A 17,558-nucleotide genomic window follows, 5' to 3' on the forward strand; every position below is an offset into this window, starting at 1 on the left:
CAAGGTGATTCCTGACTGGAACCACCTGGATTTCATCTGGGGCCTCAATGCACCTGAGCACGTATATAATGAAATCCTCAACTTGATGAGAAAGAATACTTAAAAATGTGGCTTTGGGATCAAGGATTATATTAATTTCTGTTGATATCTGTCTAATTTGGTTTTTAATGAATTACAAAACTCTTATATGTAACAATCTATACTTGATGAATTTACTTTACTTTAATAAAATTCTCTTTAATGAACTTCAGTATTAGGGGAGCAGCACAAATGTATCCAAAGAAGGGAAATATTGAGTTGCAATATATAATGCATATGCATTGTAAATATAAATCTTTTGTTTTTCTAATCTGCCAAGTTTTAGAAATAAAGTATATCATTAGAACATTCAAAAACCAGTCGGAGAACACTTCAATCATGGACAGGCATCTGGTTCCAAGATAATTTTTTCGCTCTGGTGTCTAGATGACCTTTTCAATAAAATTTAATTGAGGGCATGGGAGACAACTGATAAATATGGCTAGACATGCAATCACAATGGTACCAATTCACACCTGAAGAAAAGGAGTACTTGTGGCACCTTAGAGACTAACAAATTTATTAGAGCATAAGCTTTTGTGAGCTACAGCTCACTTCATTGGATTCACACTTGGTTTACTTTGAATATGTGTATCATTCCTTTGACATTAATGGAGCTACACTGACCTAATGCAGCCGATGATCAGGACTAGAGACTTTATTTCATCACCCCAATCATCTGACCAGGGTCAGTCCTTACTGCTGTCACAGGACTGAGGTCATGAACTGACCCGAATGATTACTAATACAGACCACAAAGAGGTGTGATATGTTTGTTGAACAAGAGTGCAGGGAAAAGGTTGGGTTATTTTGAGGATTGTTCTACATAAGCAAAATAAATAAATGTGAAACAAATCTCCAGATCTGTTGTATGTTATCTCTGTTTACCTACCTTTGCATTCAACACAAATAGAGCTTAAATATTCAAATTCTAGATATGTTCTTTTTTTTTTTTAAATAGAGGATCAGAAAGGAAGAATCTGATGCAATGAATCTTGAAATACAGATATAGGAAAGTATCAGAGGGGTAGCTGTGTTAGTTGGTATCCACAAAAACAACATGGAGTCCAGTGGCCACTAGACTCCTCATTTTTGTAGATATAGGAAAGACAATCTGACAGTTACAAGATTTTATTATCTAATTCTTAATTCAATGTGAAAAGAGATTTATCATATTAACATATGGCCTAGATTTTTAGGTATGTGTCCATATAGTGTGGAGGCAGCGCTGATTACTTCAATCTTAACTCTTCATTTTCTGACTCTGGAGTTCATATTTCTCAAAATAATCTCCCAGGAATCCAGGATGGCAGACTTGCTCTCTACAGGGAGGAATCTGCCAGTATCACTTCTCACTGGGTCCTGGGCTGGGAGCTGGTGGAGTGGGAGTGCATTGGTCCCCTTACCATACCCCACTTAAGGGCAAAAGCCCAGATGCAGGAGGAAGGCCCTAACAGTCTCAGTCTGGGGTCAGGGACCAGACTTCACTTCTGAAACTCCATCTGCCTCAGAGAGAGAGAGAGACAGTGTGTGGAGGACAAGTGTGCACTAACCACTACACTACCTAACCCCCGAGGACCCTATCACGGGCTAATGGCCACTTAAGTTCAGTTCTGATAAGATCACAAAGAAAGTTTCCTGAAGGCAGTTTGTGTGTTAAACTCATTCTTCCAAGATCCAACAAACTGGACACTCTTTGTAGGTGTATGATTTTCTTTCAGAGTAGCAGCCGTGTTAGTCTGTATTCGCAAAAAGAAAAGGAGTACCCGTGGCACCTTAGAGACTAACAAATTTATTAGAGCATAAGCTTTCATGAGCTACAGCTCACTTCATCCGCTCACGAAAGCTTATGCTCTAATAAATTTGTTAGTCTCTAAGGTGCCACGGGTACTCCTTTTCTTTTTTGTAGGTGTATGTCAGTGAAACAAGGATAATATCTACTCTGTGGGTAGAATTATGGCCTCACTGAAGTCAGTGGGAGGTTTGCCATTGTCTATGATGCAGCCAGGTTTACATCCTATATGTAGGCGTATGTCAGTGAAATGGGCACAGGGAGCTCCTAGAAGTGATCTGAGATTGGTTATTGGTTGTTACTCACTGTCTATTTACGTGCCAGGTCATTCATGCCTTTCTGTAAAAACTCTCTATTGTCAAATGATTGTTTGCCACCACTTACTAACTACATGAGCTGAACATCTGGCCCTCGATGCCTCTATTTGGCAGGACACTTGGTAAATTGATATACATCTCTCCATGTATTTATAATTTGTATCTTAATTAACCTTAGAAATATCAAATGCAGTAGGAGTAATACTGGTTAGTATTCAGCCACACACAGTAAGACATTTTCTTTGAAACTTTCAAAATAGAGAGTGTAGAGCATTTCAGTAATGTTATTTTACAGACATTTTGTTATCATATTACAGACACTACCACAAGAGATGAGGAAGAGAAGTTCTTTTTAGGTCCTGAAAACTCAATTACCAGTACATAGCTACTGTCAATACAAATTCATTACTTTTAGCACTTGATGCTAGACTGGAAGTCTGAGACACACAATGTCTAACTGTATGGCTGTCACTTTGTTACCAGTGTCACAAATTTTTTTTTTCTTATATATATTCAGTGCATCTCTCTTTCAGGTACCAAGCCTGTTGTGTTTCTGCAGCATTGTTTGCTTACAGATGGTACCAGTTGGATCATTAATCTGGCCACAAACAGCCTGGGCTTCATTCTAGCAGATGCTGGCTATGATGTTTTGATAGTAGAGGAACGTCCTCTAGAAGACGAGACCCTTTCAGTGAGCCAAGAGAAACACTGGGCTTTCAGGTATTACTACTATTTATTTCTGTAATTGTAGTGCCCTGTGAACCCCAGTCAGGATCAGGTCCCCACTGTACTGGGTGCAGACATAGTAAAAGGCAGTGCCTGCCTCAAAGAATTTACTAGCTCAGTAAAGAAAAGGTATGACAGGTGGGTGGTTGAGCAGAGAAGGAAAGGAGAGGGTAACAGTAATAGGAATATCACGTTATGTATATTTGCTATTTACATAAGTTTGCAGACTATTGAGTGGTTAACAAGCAAATTGCCTAATCATTAGCATTAGGAAGTGTATCAAAGACTTCATGGTAAAGGTTCATCTTGGGAGAGATTTGGAGGAGGACAGAATAATGGCTGCGCAAATTGATTTGCAGAGGGTGACTCATGTAATGGGCAGCAGGGAAGAAAGGCCAAACATGTTTGTGGCAAAGGTGCAACAGAGGGCAGCATTGTTGTGCAGCTGGAGGGGTGGGGGGAAGGGTAAAACCGTCACCTTCAGCCCCCAACTAAAACCTCTCCAGCGCATCATCAAGGATCTACAACCTATCCTGAAGGACGATCGCACACTCTCACAGATATTGGGAGACAGGCCATTCCTTGCTTTCAGACAGCCCCCCAACCTGAAGCAAATACTCACCAGCAACAAAAACTCTAACCCACTAATCCTTGCAACAAAGCCCATTGCCAACTCTGTCCACATATCTATTCAAGGGACACCATCATAGGACCTAATCACATCAGCCACACTGTCAGAGGCTCGTTCACCTGCACATCTACCAATGTGATATATGCCATCATGTGCCAGCAATGCCCCTCTGCCATGTACTTTGGCCAAACCGGACAATCTCTGCGTAAAAGAATAAATGGACACAAATCAGACGTCAAGAATTAGAACATTCAAAAACCAGTCAGAGAACACTTCAATCTCCCTGGTCACTCGATTACAGACCTAAAAGTCGCAATACTACAACAAAAAACTTCAAAAACAGACTCCAAAGAGAGACTGCTGAATTGGAATTAATTTATAAACTGGACACCGTTAAATTAGGCTTAAAGAAAGACTGGGGGTGGATGGGTCATTACACAAAGTGAAACTATTTCCCCATGCTTATTTTTCCCTCTATTGATACTCACACCTTCTTGTCAACTGTTGAAAATGGGCCATACTGATTATCACTACAAAAGGTTTTTTTTTTTTCCTCTCTCCTGCTGGTAATAGCTCATCTTTAACTGATCACTCTCGTTATAGTGGGTATGGCAACACGCATTTTTTCATGTTCTCATTGTGTGTGTGTGTGTGTCTGTCTTCCTACTATATTTTCCACTACATGCGTCTGATGAAGTGGGTTTTAGCCCATGAAAGCTTATGCTCAAATATATTTTAGTCTCTCAGGTGCCACAAGTATTCCTCATTCTTTTTGTTTTCAACATAGTTACAACTAAACCAATAATTGTCTGTTAGAATTGCTTAGACAGCAGTTTAATACAATTCTTTAACTCTTTTCCTGAATCGGTATGAGTGGGGCAAAAACAGAGCTGGTGAGATATATGGAGAAGTCAGTAGTACTGTGGTACATAGCATATGTGTTTTGTGGACAGCAAGAGGATGCCACGTTCAGTGTCAATGTCAATCCAGTGATTTTCACAAATATCAAAAATCCATTTAACTGTTAACAAAAAATAAAAATGTTGTTGATAGTGATAACACATCACAGTTTAAAGCAACTAAGTAGTGGTTAGACAAGACCCCAAATCACAGCTGCTTAATTAATCACCTAAATATTTCAGTTACTTCAGCTGCTAACTCTGAAAATCAGTAGTGAGACATTCAAATACATGCATTTAAATATAGAAATATAATTGTATTTTACATCCAATTAAAGATGACTTTCCATTTATAACTTTGATTACATGGCTAGATACAACCTTCCAGCACGGATACATTTTATCGTGCAGAAAACTGGACAAGAGCGATTGTATTATGTCGGCCATTCACAGGGCATCTCTACTGGTATGTTGATGAATACAGCTTGATATAGGTTAAGGTTTCAATCTTTCCAGTTCTCATGCATGTTAATAGCTTTATTTCAGTGGATTATTCAGATATGAATAAAGTTGCCCAAAGCCTTTCCAATCAAGCTGGTCAAATTCTTCATTGTAATTTAATTAGCCAATGAATTGAGTTTTTGTCTGTTTGTTAATTGTTCACAAATCAATCCTGATTTCTGTTAATCTATTCGTCAAGTAGTTTGTGCAACCAAATTTCAATATATAGTTAACTATTCACTTTGTTTTTGTGACACGTTACTTGTCTTCTAAATTGCTAGATCTTGTTAAGGACTACAGACATGCTATTTTTTATTTATTTATTTATTTATTACTTTTGTTTTAAAACCATTGAATGACTCAAGCACAAAAAAAAATGTTAAAGTTGACCTTTCAGCAGCATACAATAGTTTTGCACTATGGATTAGTCCCAAAATTGTACTTCAGGGTCCCAGACAAGAAATTTCTAGATTTTATTATGCCCTATTGAAGTCAATAGAAATTGTGCAATGGAGCTTTATGGGACTGGGATTTCATCATCTTTGTTTCCCAATGCATAATCCGTAAATCTCTGCTTACTTCCAATCCCTTCCTTTCAGTTCTTTGGCCTCCAGTCAAAGTTCTCACTTCTTAAACTGGAAGAACAAACAGGATTTATTAGAAAATTAGCTCTCAGTAATGCAGCCTTCACATGTATCTGCCTGTCAGCGTTACACTCCCAGACCAGGCATGGTTTCAAAACTGAAGGGTTTATGAAACAAGCAAACACAACTTGCACAAGCCCCAGTGCTGCTGAGTCTTTCTGGAGTACACCAAATTCTCCTGGGACCACATCCTGTTACCAGCTGTGTCCCCCTTGACCTCTTCCTTCTAATCCTTAAAGGGACAGGACCGGTAACTATAACTCTGGCATTCTGTTATGACTGCAACAGTAGCAATTATTTACACAGTGTGCCTGAGTTATCTGTCAGTTTCATTTGGAACATTTAATTAAGCAAAAGAGCTGTTTTCAGCCCAATCTAAATAATTCTGAGAGGGGAAAGAGGTGTTCCCAAAAATCTTTTATTTGTGGTGCAAAGTGGATGTTCAGTTCTCCTTGGGCAGTTTGTAGTCAAATACTGTGAGAAAATGTGTCTGTGTGTCACTGACATTCATTGAAAGGAACTGGTCTCATCAGCCATTCCCAGTGTCAGGCCACAATCCCACTGAATAAGAGTCAGCAAAGTAATGCCGTTGTGAAAAAAGCCAATATCATTCAGAGGTGTATTAACATGAACGTCCTATGTATGACGGGGGGGCGGGAGGGTAATTGTCCCACTCTGCTTGGCCATGGTGAGGCCTGTGCTGGAGTACTGTTCCCATTGTGGCCACCGCACTTTAGGAAAGATGTGGACAAATTGCAGAGGGTCTGGAGGAGAGCAACAAAACATGATGAAAGTTTTAGACAACCTGACCTCTGAAGAAAGTTTAACAAAACTGGGCATGTTTAGTTTGGGAAAAGAAAACTGAGGGTGGACAACCTGATAACACTCTTCAGATATGTTAAGGGCTATTATAAAGAGGACGGTGATCAATTGTTCTCCATGTCCACTGAAGGACAAGATGTAACGGGCTTAATCTGTAGCAAGGGAGATTTAGGATAGATAGTACGGAAAAACCTTCTCCTTTTTAAGAACAGGTTGGACAAATGCCTGTCAAGGATGGTCTAGGTTTAGTTTGCCTTACCTCCGTACAGGGGGGCTGGACTTTTACATCCCAAGGTTCCTTCCAGCCCTACATTTCTATAAGTCTATGATCCTGAATGGAGTTCATCCCCCCAGACTGAGCCCCGGTGAGTTCAACCCACCTGTATGGAGCTCATTGTGGGATTGGGGCAGTAGTGAAATATTCACATGCTCTGAGGACATCATTGGTGTTTAACAATAAAGAATTTCTGAGTTTGGACCAAGAAGAAGGCAACTCAGAAATGAAATAACTAGCTGCAATGTGATGTATCAGAGTATCCAGTTGCCAGTATGCACCTGTTTTCTGGCCCATCCCCAAAGCTAAGGGCATCTCTGTGTCATCATGCAATACAGAGGCTGTTGGGAATACAAGAAGTTGCTATTATCACCCTGGGTTTCCGGGGTCTCGCCATAACTCCTAGACTCGCAGCTTATCCTGTGCACTTGGGATGTAGAGGGCAACGCCTTCTGTGTAGGAGCTGGGTGGGGGTTTAATGGGCCACTGGAAATAACCCCATTTTCTATGGGGATCGCTCCATGAGCACACTGATGAACCTTGCCTATTGCCTGATTCCTGCCATAGGAAGGAACTGCATCAAGGGGTTTCCAGGCAGGGACTTCTACCCTGGCAGGACTATGGAAGCAATAAAGAACTCAAGGCTTTTGAAACAAGCGCTTAGTTCTTCGAGTGCTTGCTCATGTCGATTCCATTTTAGGGGTGTGTGTGTGTGTGTGTGTGTGTGCGCGCACACGCGCCCCCATGTGCACAGTTGTTGGAGATTTCTGTCTTCGTGATATCTGTAGGGTCGGCTGTGGCATCCTCTGGAATAGCGCACTCATGCTGCAGAATATCAGACACCATCAGCCCCATGTCCTCTCAGTTCCTTCCACCTGTGGCGGTTGGTTGGAGCGCCTAGCCTTGTCTCACAAGACCACTAGCAGTTTCTTCATAACCTTTCTCATAGACTTCATTCTATTGGTTGTATGTAGTTCAGTTTAGTTACTTGATAGTGTTAAGTTGTACTGTCCTGGTTGGAATTTTGCAGCAAGCGGGGCATGCCTCACTCTCCCAGCTTCAAGTCGTGTTCAGCATACAGCAGGCTGATGCCGATAAATGATCCGCATGACAGTTGTCTCAAGTATCTGGGAGAAAGCCAAAGAAAAGACAGGTGCCGTGTCTATAAAAACTTTCTCCCTTGGACTCAGAAGGAGCAAGATATTCCCTTGAGGACCCTCCTGATGGGGGCTGCTCTTCGTACCGTGACGGAGCCCTCTGCCACAGAACCCATGCCAGGTACATCGGCCTCGCTGTACAGTGCACCGCCAGCACCGCACTCAGCCTGGCACTGCTCCGTTTCACTGGTGCCAAGGAAGCAGCCAAAGAAGTGGAGTCCCTTGGCACTGAAAGAGGGCCCACGACCAAAGGACCTGTGTCAGGACATGCACCCGCTTCGGGGATACTGCAGCGGTCAGACCTCCCAGCCTGACTCGAGACCCACCTTCCACTCCAGGCAGCAGCAGGGGCTCCCAGCCTATTGTGAGGCCTTCAGTGCCTGATGCAGTCCCAGCAGCTAAAGAGCAGACCCAGCCAGCTCCACAGATCCCGTACCAGGTGACCAAAGTGACTCCACCCATGGTGATGCAGGTGATGCCAGTTCAATACTCCCAGCCACTCCCTGGCCGCATCAGACAAGCTGGCCGCAGTACCACAATCAGAGTGCGGTACCGAAGGCGAGGCCGAGGTGGCGCACTGCATCCTGGCACCGAGGGAACCCTCCCTCATCAAGGAAGGGGACAACATGTTCCTGCAGGTGGTGCAGTCCTCATCATTGTCCCCGATGAGGCAGTGGCCAGGCCATCCCACCCTAGTAGCCCCCTGGACAACTTTAAGGAGCAGCAGGCCCTCCTTAAATGGGTGGCTGAGAACTTTGGCCTACAAATTGAGGAGGTCGCCAAGGAGGCTGATGACCTCTTCAACATCATATCAGCCACTACCCCAGCATGGGTTACATTTCCCATCCACCCGGGGGTCCTCAAGATAGTCAAGGCTTTATGGCAATCTTCCTCTCCTATTCCGCTGATGTTCAAGAAGGCAGAAAAGAAATACTTTGTCCCTGCAAAGGTCTTTGAGTATTTGTATACCCATCCCCCATGGCATCACTGGTGGTGTCCGCAGTGAACGGGAGACTGGTACACCGCCCTCGATTTAAAGGATGCATATTTCCATTTTCCCAGAGCACCAGTGGTTTCTCCATTTTATGTTGGGTTGGTGCCACTTCCAGTTCATGGCGATGCCCTTTGGCCTCTCGTCAGCCCTGAGAGTGTTCACAAAGTGTATAGTGCCAGTGGCCGCTTACCTACGACATTGGGGGATTCGGATCTACCCATACCTCAATGACTGGTTGATATGGGGCCAGTCCTTAGAGCGAACTATACGGCTAAATGGAAGCGGTTCACCTGCTGGATTGCAAATAAGGGGGTCAGTCCTGTGGGAGCTTTGTTGCAGCTCATTTTAGATTACCTCCTGCATCTCAAGCTCCAGGGCTTGTCCCTCTCTTCAATCAAGGTCCATCTAGTGGCCATCTTGGCTTTCTGGGGCAGGTCAGTTTTCGCTCAGAATATCATGGCCAGATTCTTTAAGAGCCTGGAGCGCCTCTACCCACATGTCAGGGATCCCATGCCTCTGTGGGACTTGAATCTGATGCTGTCACGGCTCACAGGTCCCCCCTTTTGAGCCTCGGGCTTCCTGATCTCTCCTCCTCCTCTCCTGAAAGGTCGCGTTCTGGGTAGTGGTGATGTTGGCCCAGTGAGTGTCTGCGATTCAGGCTCTCACCTCAGAACCACCTTACACAGTCTTCTACAGGGAAAAAGTCCAGCTAAGACCAACCTGGGCTTCCTCCCCAATGTAGTCTCTCAGTTTCATTCGAGCCAAGACATTTACTCGCAGGTCTTTCCAAAGCCGCATAAGTCGGAGGGGGAGTGTCGGCTGCATGCCCTGGATTTCAGGAGGGCTTTGGCCTTCTACATTGACAGGACTAAGCTGTTTCGTAAGTCCATGCAATTCTTTGTCGCTGTGGCTGACAGGATGAAGGGTAGCCTTGTATCCGCTCAAAGGATTTCCTCTTGGATCACAGCCTGCATTTGCTTCTGCTATGATCAAGCAAAGGTGCCACCCCCGGCGATTGTCACTGCCCACTCTACCAGGGTGCAGACCTCTTTGGCAGCCTTTCCTGCCCAAGAGCCTATCCAGGACATCCGTAGGGCAGCCACCTGGTCATCTGTTCATACCTTTACGTCCAACTATGCATTTACCCCGCAGGCCCAGGACAATGCTGGCTTTCGTAGGGCAATACTGTAAGCCACTAAGCTGTGAACTCTGAGCCCACCTCCCTAGATACTGCTTGTGAATCACCTAAAATGGAATCCACATGAGCAACCACTCGAAGAAGAAAAGTTACCTACCTTTTCATAACTGTTGTTCTTTGAGATGCGCTTCTTGTGTCTCTGTTCCATTACCCGCCCTCCTGCCTGTCGGAGTTTCTGGCAAGAAGGAACTGGGAGGGTGTGAAGCGGCGGTGCCTGATATGCCACTGCATGAGAGCACTACTCCAGCAGGCACCACAGCTGGCCCTACAGATACCGCTAAGGCAGAAAGCTCCAATAACTGTACACGTGGAATGTTTGAAAGAAATTCCTGATGTGTTAGTGAACAACTATTTTGGAGTAAAAGTGAAAGTAACACATCAGAGGCTATCATCCAGGAGAACCTGAAGTCTCTCCCAAAGTGTCTTTTTTGTGAACCTGTGATTCTGACAAAGTTGATAGGGAATGAAAATTACAATTAGCAATATTGAATTGCACTTTTAGATTTCTACTGCCTCCCTGCAAAAATATTATTGAGAAAGTATCTGTCACCTGCGCACACAGGCAGAACAAAGAAAAATATCATTGCCTAATAAATTATCAACCCAGCAAAGGATTAAACCATGCTATCAAATGTATTGTGTATTAATGTGTTAGGCTAATGCTCTGTTACCTACAATTTAAGTGATTTCTATATGATTGATGAATACAGAATTTAGGTGAATATTTCATACCTGAATTTGCTGACAATTCCTGACTCCAAGTCTACGTTTTACTTTCAAGTTTAGGGTGACTTTTTTTTAAGACAGCAGACTATTAACTATTCTGGCCCAAGATCTTTCTTGAGTTCTCATGAAGTTTCAAAGGGTCCCTGTTTTGTTTCTGTCTAGAAGTTTTTTTGTTTTTTGTTTGTTTTTTTTTTGAGATTTCAATTGATCACAAAATTGAATGTTTGTTTGCTTTTCTGGTCAGCCTTGCTGCATACCCTTAAATAACAGTGAACACTGAGATGAGTACTGTAAGAGCACTCAGTTGGCAAGTATTTAATATTATTTACATTTTATTGATCCTCCAGACTTTTCTATTCTCTTCTGTTATGGTTCTTATACCACCCTCAGTTCCATAGTATTTGCATGTCTCTCAGGAACGTGTTAAGCACCATGACTAGTACTTTTTATGTGTGATTCTCTCTTTTTTTTCTCTTGAGTGAGAAAATGTCATGAGTAATTTTGTTTTTTTCCTCCAGAGTGAAATATTTTGCATTTGTCTTTATTTCATCTTGTTGAATTGAAATTCTGCAATTTATCATGGTCATTTTGAATTCTAATCCCATCCAAAATTGCTTGCAACTGCTCTTGCCTTGATGGCATCCAGAAATTGTATAAGTAGACTCTGTGTTTTATTGACCTCGTCATTAATGAAAATATTGAATAATACCAAGCCCAGGACTGACATGTATGGGACCCCACTAAATATACCTTCCCTGTTTGACAGCTAACCATTGATAACTACTCTTTAAGCATGGTCTTTCAACCAGTTGTATACCCATCTCATACTATACCACATTTTCCTTGTTTGCTTATGAGAATGGCACATGGAACTGTATCAAAAGCATTACTAAAATCAAGATATATCAGGTTGACTGCTTTGCCCCTATCTACTAGACCAGAAACGTGCCGAAAGAGAAAAATGAGGTTTGTTTCGCATGATTTATTCTTGACAAATCTAAGTTGGCTATTCCTTATAACCCTATTAATGTCTAGGTGCTTACTAATTGACTGTTTAATAATTTCAGTATCTTTCTGGGTATTGAAGTTAGGCTAGTGGTCTATAATACCCTGGGCTGTCTTTGTTCCCCCTTTTTACAGATAGGTACAGTAAAAGTTGTTTTATCCTGCATACTGGGGGAATGAGGGCGCTGGTAAGTGAAAACTGCCAGTTAACTAAGAGGGAGGGAGTTGGGTGCGGGAGTGGGTGCAGGGCTGGGGGTTGGGGCACAGTAGGGGTGTGGATTGTGGGCTCTGGGAGGGAGTTCGGGTGCGAGAGGGAGCTTGGGACAGTGACTTGGAGTGCAGGAGGGGATGTGGGGTGCTGGATCTGGGGAGCACTCACCTCGGGCAGCTTCCCACAGGTGGTGACCTGTCCTGGCTGCTCCTAGGTGGAAGTACCGCAGGTGGCTCTTCGTGCTGCCTCCACCCACTGGCGCTGCCCCCGCAGATCCCATTGGCCACAATTCCCAGCCAATGGGAGCTGCACAGCCAGCACTCATGGTGTGGGTGGGGGGTAGGCAGAGTGCAGAGAAGCATACTGTGCCTCTGCCTAAGAGTAGCTGGAGCCCAGGACAGGTCGTCACTTGCAGGGAGCCACCTGAGGTGAGTGGCCTCTGGCATGCTGCACCCCCTCCCACACCCAAACTCCCTCCCAGAGCCCACGCTCCCTACCCTCTCCCATATCCCAAACCCCTGCTGGTCCCACGACAACCGGACTTTAAACTGGCTTTTCAATGAAGATCAGAAATGCCAGTTTATAGAGCTTTCCAGTTGGTGAAGTGCCAGACAAAACAGCTTTTTACTGTACTGTGTTTGCCCTTCTGTAGCCCTCTGGAACCTCACCCATTCTCCATGAGTTCTTGGAGATAATTGCTAATGATACTAAGATTGCTCAGCTAATTCCTTAATTACCCTAGTATGAACTTTGTCAGGCCCTGCCATTTTCAATACATTTAACTTAACTAAATATTCTTTAACCTGTTCATTCCCTATTTTTGGCTTGTTTCTCTTTCCCCACCCCCATTCCCAGTTGTTAATATTAATTTTGTTGAGTATCTGGTCACCATTTTTCCTTTTAAGGAAGACTGAAGCAAAATATCAGAGGGGGAGCCGTGTTACTTTGGATCAGTAAAAGCGGCAAAGAGTCCTGTGGCACCTTATAAACTAACAGATGTATTGGAGCATAAGCTTTCGTGGGATGCAGGTAGTGGAAATTTCCAGAGGCGGGTATAAATATGAATGCAAGAATCAGGCTAGGGATAACTAGATTAGTTCAGTTAGGGAGGATGAGGCCCTATTCTAGCAGTTGAGGTGTGAACACCAAGGGAGGAGAAACTGCTTTTGTAGTTGGCAAGTTTGACTGTGAATGGCTAGCTCAATAATCAGGTATTAGCTGTTTGTTTTATTTTTAGTTTAGTTTATAAATTTTTTGGTAAACAGAAGAATTCTGATCATCCAAAATAAAGAAAGAGAGGAAAAATATTTCTACAGTGTAATAAGTATCCTCCTTCTGCTATATGTCCTCAATGAAGGAGAAGGGAGGATGAAGAAAAATTAACTAAGCTTATATTAAAAGTTTTCAAAACCTCAGTGAGCTGAGCAGACAGTTTTTCCTGGCCTCCGTGACTCAGAACTGGATCCTGAGGTGAATAGGAGTTGCAAGTACTCAGTTCCTCCCTGGATCAGTGTTTAATACACTCAAAGGTGCTGATAGGATGATTGATTTTGTGGTTAACAATGCTGGACGGGTAGCTAAAAGTGAGAGATAGGAAAGCTGGGTTCTCAACAGAATTCCTGTCTAATTTTCGATAAGTCGCATACAATCTGATTTTGCAAGATATTTCTGGAGGAGAAGTTGTGGACTGAGCACTGCAACACATTAGCCCTTTAAGATACTGTATTACATGGCACACTTTCCAGGTTTTCATTTTTCCCACAAAGATACATATTATCCCCAATGGGAGTTTCTATAAATGTCTTCGCAGAACAAGTTTTAGTTCTCTCTATATATTTTACAAAGGAATTCCTAATTTGTGTCAACATCCTCCTGATGTTGTTGACATTTATTTGAAGAGGATGAAAGGTGAATAATTTGTAAGGAAAGATTTTCTCCAATTCTGTGCACATACTCTTGAAAAGTGTGGCAAAAGAAATGCCTTCTGCTAGATAATCACATAAATCCCATGGCAGTAAGTCCAACTGCCTTATTTTTCCCCCCTCAAGTACTGGCAGGTCCATTTCCTCCATATGCAATAGAGTTCATAATTGTCAAGACAGCCCCGTGGAATTTATTTAAGGGACTGGAAATCTAGTTAGTTACAGGTGAAATCTTGACAACTGAGCCAAGACCACATGGAGTGAGTTCTTCAAAGAAACTCATGAAAAGGTCCCAGTCCAGCAAAGCATTAAGTCCTCCTGATTTCAAAGGGACTATTCATATAGTTAAAGATTAGTATTGGTTTATGTGCTTTTTTTTTTTTTTTAACTGGATTTGGGCTCAAAACTATACTTCAGCAAAGTGTAAGTGGGGATTTGTCACAGCGTAGTAGGGGAATTTCTGTATAGGCACAGTACCTGAGCTGAACTGAGTCCCTGCCCCCATTCACTTCACCTTGCCTGTCCATCCCGGTCCCATGTGAATAGGGAGCATTGAGCCCAGGAGTTCCTGGCTGTTTACATCAGTCTCTCCATGGGCAATTCTAGGTAGGGACAAGGGTGCTTCCAGGATAGGCCTAACTTGTTACCCTTTTAACCCATGATCACTGCAATGCATTTAAATATATATTAATATCCCAAAAATATTTCTTTGGGGATTAGAAAACACTTCTCAGCATAAGCACTGTGAGGAAGTGGCTTGGGCAAGGTTCAATCCAGCAGTTTCTAAAGTGCAATAAATTTGTTACAACAAAATTACAAGTGCAGTGTCTTCTTCCTGGACCTGGATATACTGCTGGTGTGGCACTGACCCAGGATGTGTTTGACATTCTTAGGCTATTCTGGTTCCCAGGGATGTCAGTGGGAAAATTCAGACTGATTATGATTGTGTTACTTAAGGGGAGGGGAGTCCTGCTAAATGGGGACCCTGATTCCAGTAGGGAAGTTCTCCTTTTCTGTCATAATCGTCATGGTCACTAATAATCTGGGATACCAATAAATCTGTGATTTTTTTTTTAAGAAAAGAAATATTCCACATTAATGGGAGAAGCACAGGACAGAAGCATTGGGCCAATGGAGAAATGGACTACAGAGCAGAATAATGATATTGTGCTTTACTAGTATTCATTTTAGCCGTTGGAAATAGATACATCACTTTCAACCCCCCTGGATAACTAGCTAGAGTAGATTGGTCAGTCTAAAAAGGGGTAATTAAAGGTGCTATTTACATATATAAGACAATTAAATTAGTGCTTATAATTGTATAAGGATCTCTTTAGATTCAGCATATCACTTTTTTCCTCATCTTGCCATTCATCAACAGTCTGTCTTCTACTTTTCTTTTCAGTTCAAGTGGTTTTCCTTTTTTCTCAGTCCATGATAGAAATCAGTTAATTTTGCATATGATGGGAATATTGGAAAACTGTGGATTCTAAGCAGTTCCTTCCTTTAGAATGTGTTCATTTCAAAAAAATAATATTTGTATACTATTATGAGTCTTGAGTATATAATTTTAAATGAAAAAATTCCCTAAGGGTGAATAGAGAATGATTTTAAAGAATGTTATGAAATCAGCTTATCTTTTATGTTGCACAGCTGCGTATCCTTGTTTATAGAAAAACAGTTGAACTTTGCATGCTAGTGTTGTTCTTTAGTTTGGGCATTTCATGACACCTTAAAACAGAAAAATGAATTAAGATCATTCAGTGGTATTTTACGCCTTTGTTTTTCCTTTTTAGGTAGCTAAATCTGGAGAATTTAAGTATTTTTGACTATGGCTGTAAGAACAAAGATAAATACAATCAGGTAGGGAAAAGTGATTTTTCTTTTTCTTTTTGAAATCTAAGAATAATGAGGCGAGAACTCAAGCCAGAATATGTCCCTGCAGGGATCAAGGTGGCACAGTGGGTTTGTGCATTAGCTTTTTCATCTCTGGAGACCTGGGTTTCAATCTGATTATGGTCAGAGCTGTCATACTTGAGACCCTAAATTACCTCTTTTCTTAGAACGGGTGGTATAGGCTGCACAACTGGGAGGCTATTTGTGACTTAATCTTGAACAAAACACAAGAGCTGGTTCAAGAAACAACTGTGTGTGAGCCAATAAGAAATAGTGACCACAATAGAATTAAGTTTAACACCCTGGGGGAAAGAATTTTAGCAAAACCAAGCCCTGTGACACTAAGCTTTAGAAAGGGGGATTTCAAAAAATGAGGAAGCTTGTGCCTCAGAACCTAGAATCAGAGTCAGAAGTAAGGAAATGAAATCTTACCTGGAGGTTATTTAGGCACCTCATAACAGAGTCACTGGGAGTCTACATATGCCTACATGGAAAAGGGAGCTGGAAGGCACAGAAGGAAAGGTGATCTTGCATTAAAGCATGGGACTGGCCATCAGTTGATCTGGCTTCAACTCCCATCTCTGTCACAGACTGCCACAGTGTGATCCTGGGCGAGTGTTCTAATTTGCTTGTGCCTAGCTTTCCTTTTTTCCCCCAGTTGGGCATAATCACAGCCCCTCTTTCTCTTCCTTTTTGTAATTTTGTTCAGGTCTGTTTGGGTTGAACTCAGGGGGGAGATGTTGGGTGCTGGACACTTCCCAAAATCAGGCCACTGACATAGAAGAGAAGGATCTCTCTTTAGAAAGACCATTCTACCATGTCCCCGAAAGTCTCATCTATGTACTGCTTTGTCTCACTCAACTCCTCCAGTTCAGCCACTCTGGTCTCCAAAGCCCATACACAGTCTCTGGGGGCCAAGAGCTCCTTGCACTGAATGTACACATGCCACCTGCCCACAGGGACAGAAGATTTGTATAATTTTTGGTGGTGCCCAAAACAGGTCCAAGTCCTGACCCTCCCGCCACACACACACATCTGCCTAAGGCTCTGGGAGGGAGTTTGGGTGCACGAGGGGTGCAGGCTCTGGGATGGAGTTTGGGTGCTGGGTGCAGACTCTGGGCTGCGGCAGGTGGTTGGGGTGCAGGAAGGGTTGTGGGATGTGGGCTCTGGGAGGGTGTTTGGGTGCAGGAGGAGGTTTGGGGTGCAGGCTCTCAGGAAGTTTGGGTGCAGGAGGGGTGCAGGCTCTGGGTTGGGACAGGGTTGGGGTACAGAAGGGAGTTTGGATGCTGGGTGCAAGCTCTGGGCTGGGACAGAGGGTTGAGGTGTGGGAGCAGGTGCGGGACATGGGGCTGGGCCAGGGTTAAGGAGTTTGGGGTGAAGCAGGCAGGCTGCCCCGGGGCTGGGGTGGGTAACCAGAGAGGAGGACTCCCCCAACCCTCTCCCTGCCAGCAGCAGCCAAGTCCAGGGGAGAGGGGAAGGGGAGGCCCCCCCCAGGCTGTTGCTCAGGAGGTCCAGCCAGGATAAGCCCCTCTTCCCCCCGCATCAGAGTCACCTGCCAGGGGAGGGGGCTGCCATACGCCTCCTGCCTCCGCAGGCGCAGCAGCTGCATCAGCCTGCCCCCGGCACCACTCCCTTATAGCTGGCAGCGGCCAGCGAGGGACCACAGCGCAGCACTGCAGGGGGCACCCGCCTGCTGCCCAGGGCAGGCAGTGCTGCTCAGGGGAGATGTGTGGGGTGGCAGGTGAGGCTGGGGGAGAGACCCATC

The 17,558-nt window shown here is 43.6% G+C and overlaps 1 pseudogene; it reads left to right on the forward strand.

The window, feature by feature from the left end:
- Positions 1–2,647: 2,647 nt before the first annotated feature.
- The window catches only part of LOC122455407, a 45,214-nt pseudogene continuing 30,303 nt past the window's right edge, over positions 2,648–17,558 (forward strand).

Source organism: Dermochelys coriacea, chromosome 7 (genome assembly GCF_009764565.3).
Source record: "Dermochelys coriacea isolate rDerCor1 chromosome 7, rDerCor1.pri.v4, whole genome shotgun sequence".
Lineage (NCBI taxonomy): Eukaryota > Metazoa > Chordata > Testudines > Dermochelyidae > Dermochelys > Dermochelys coriacea.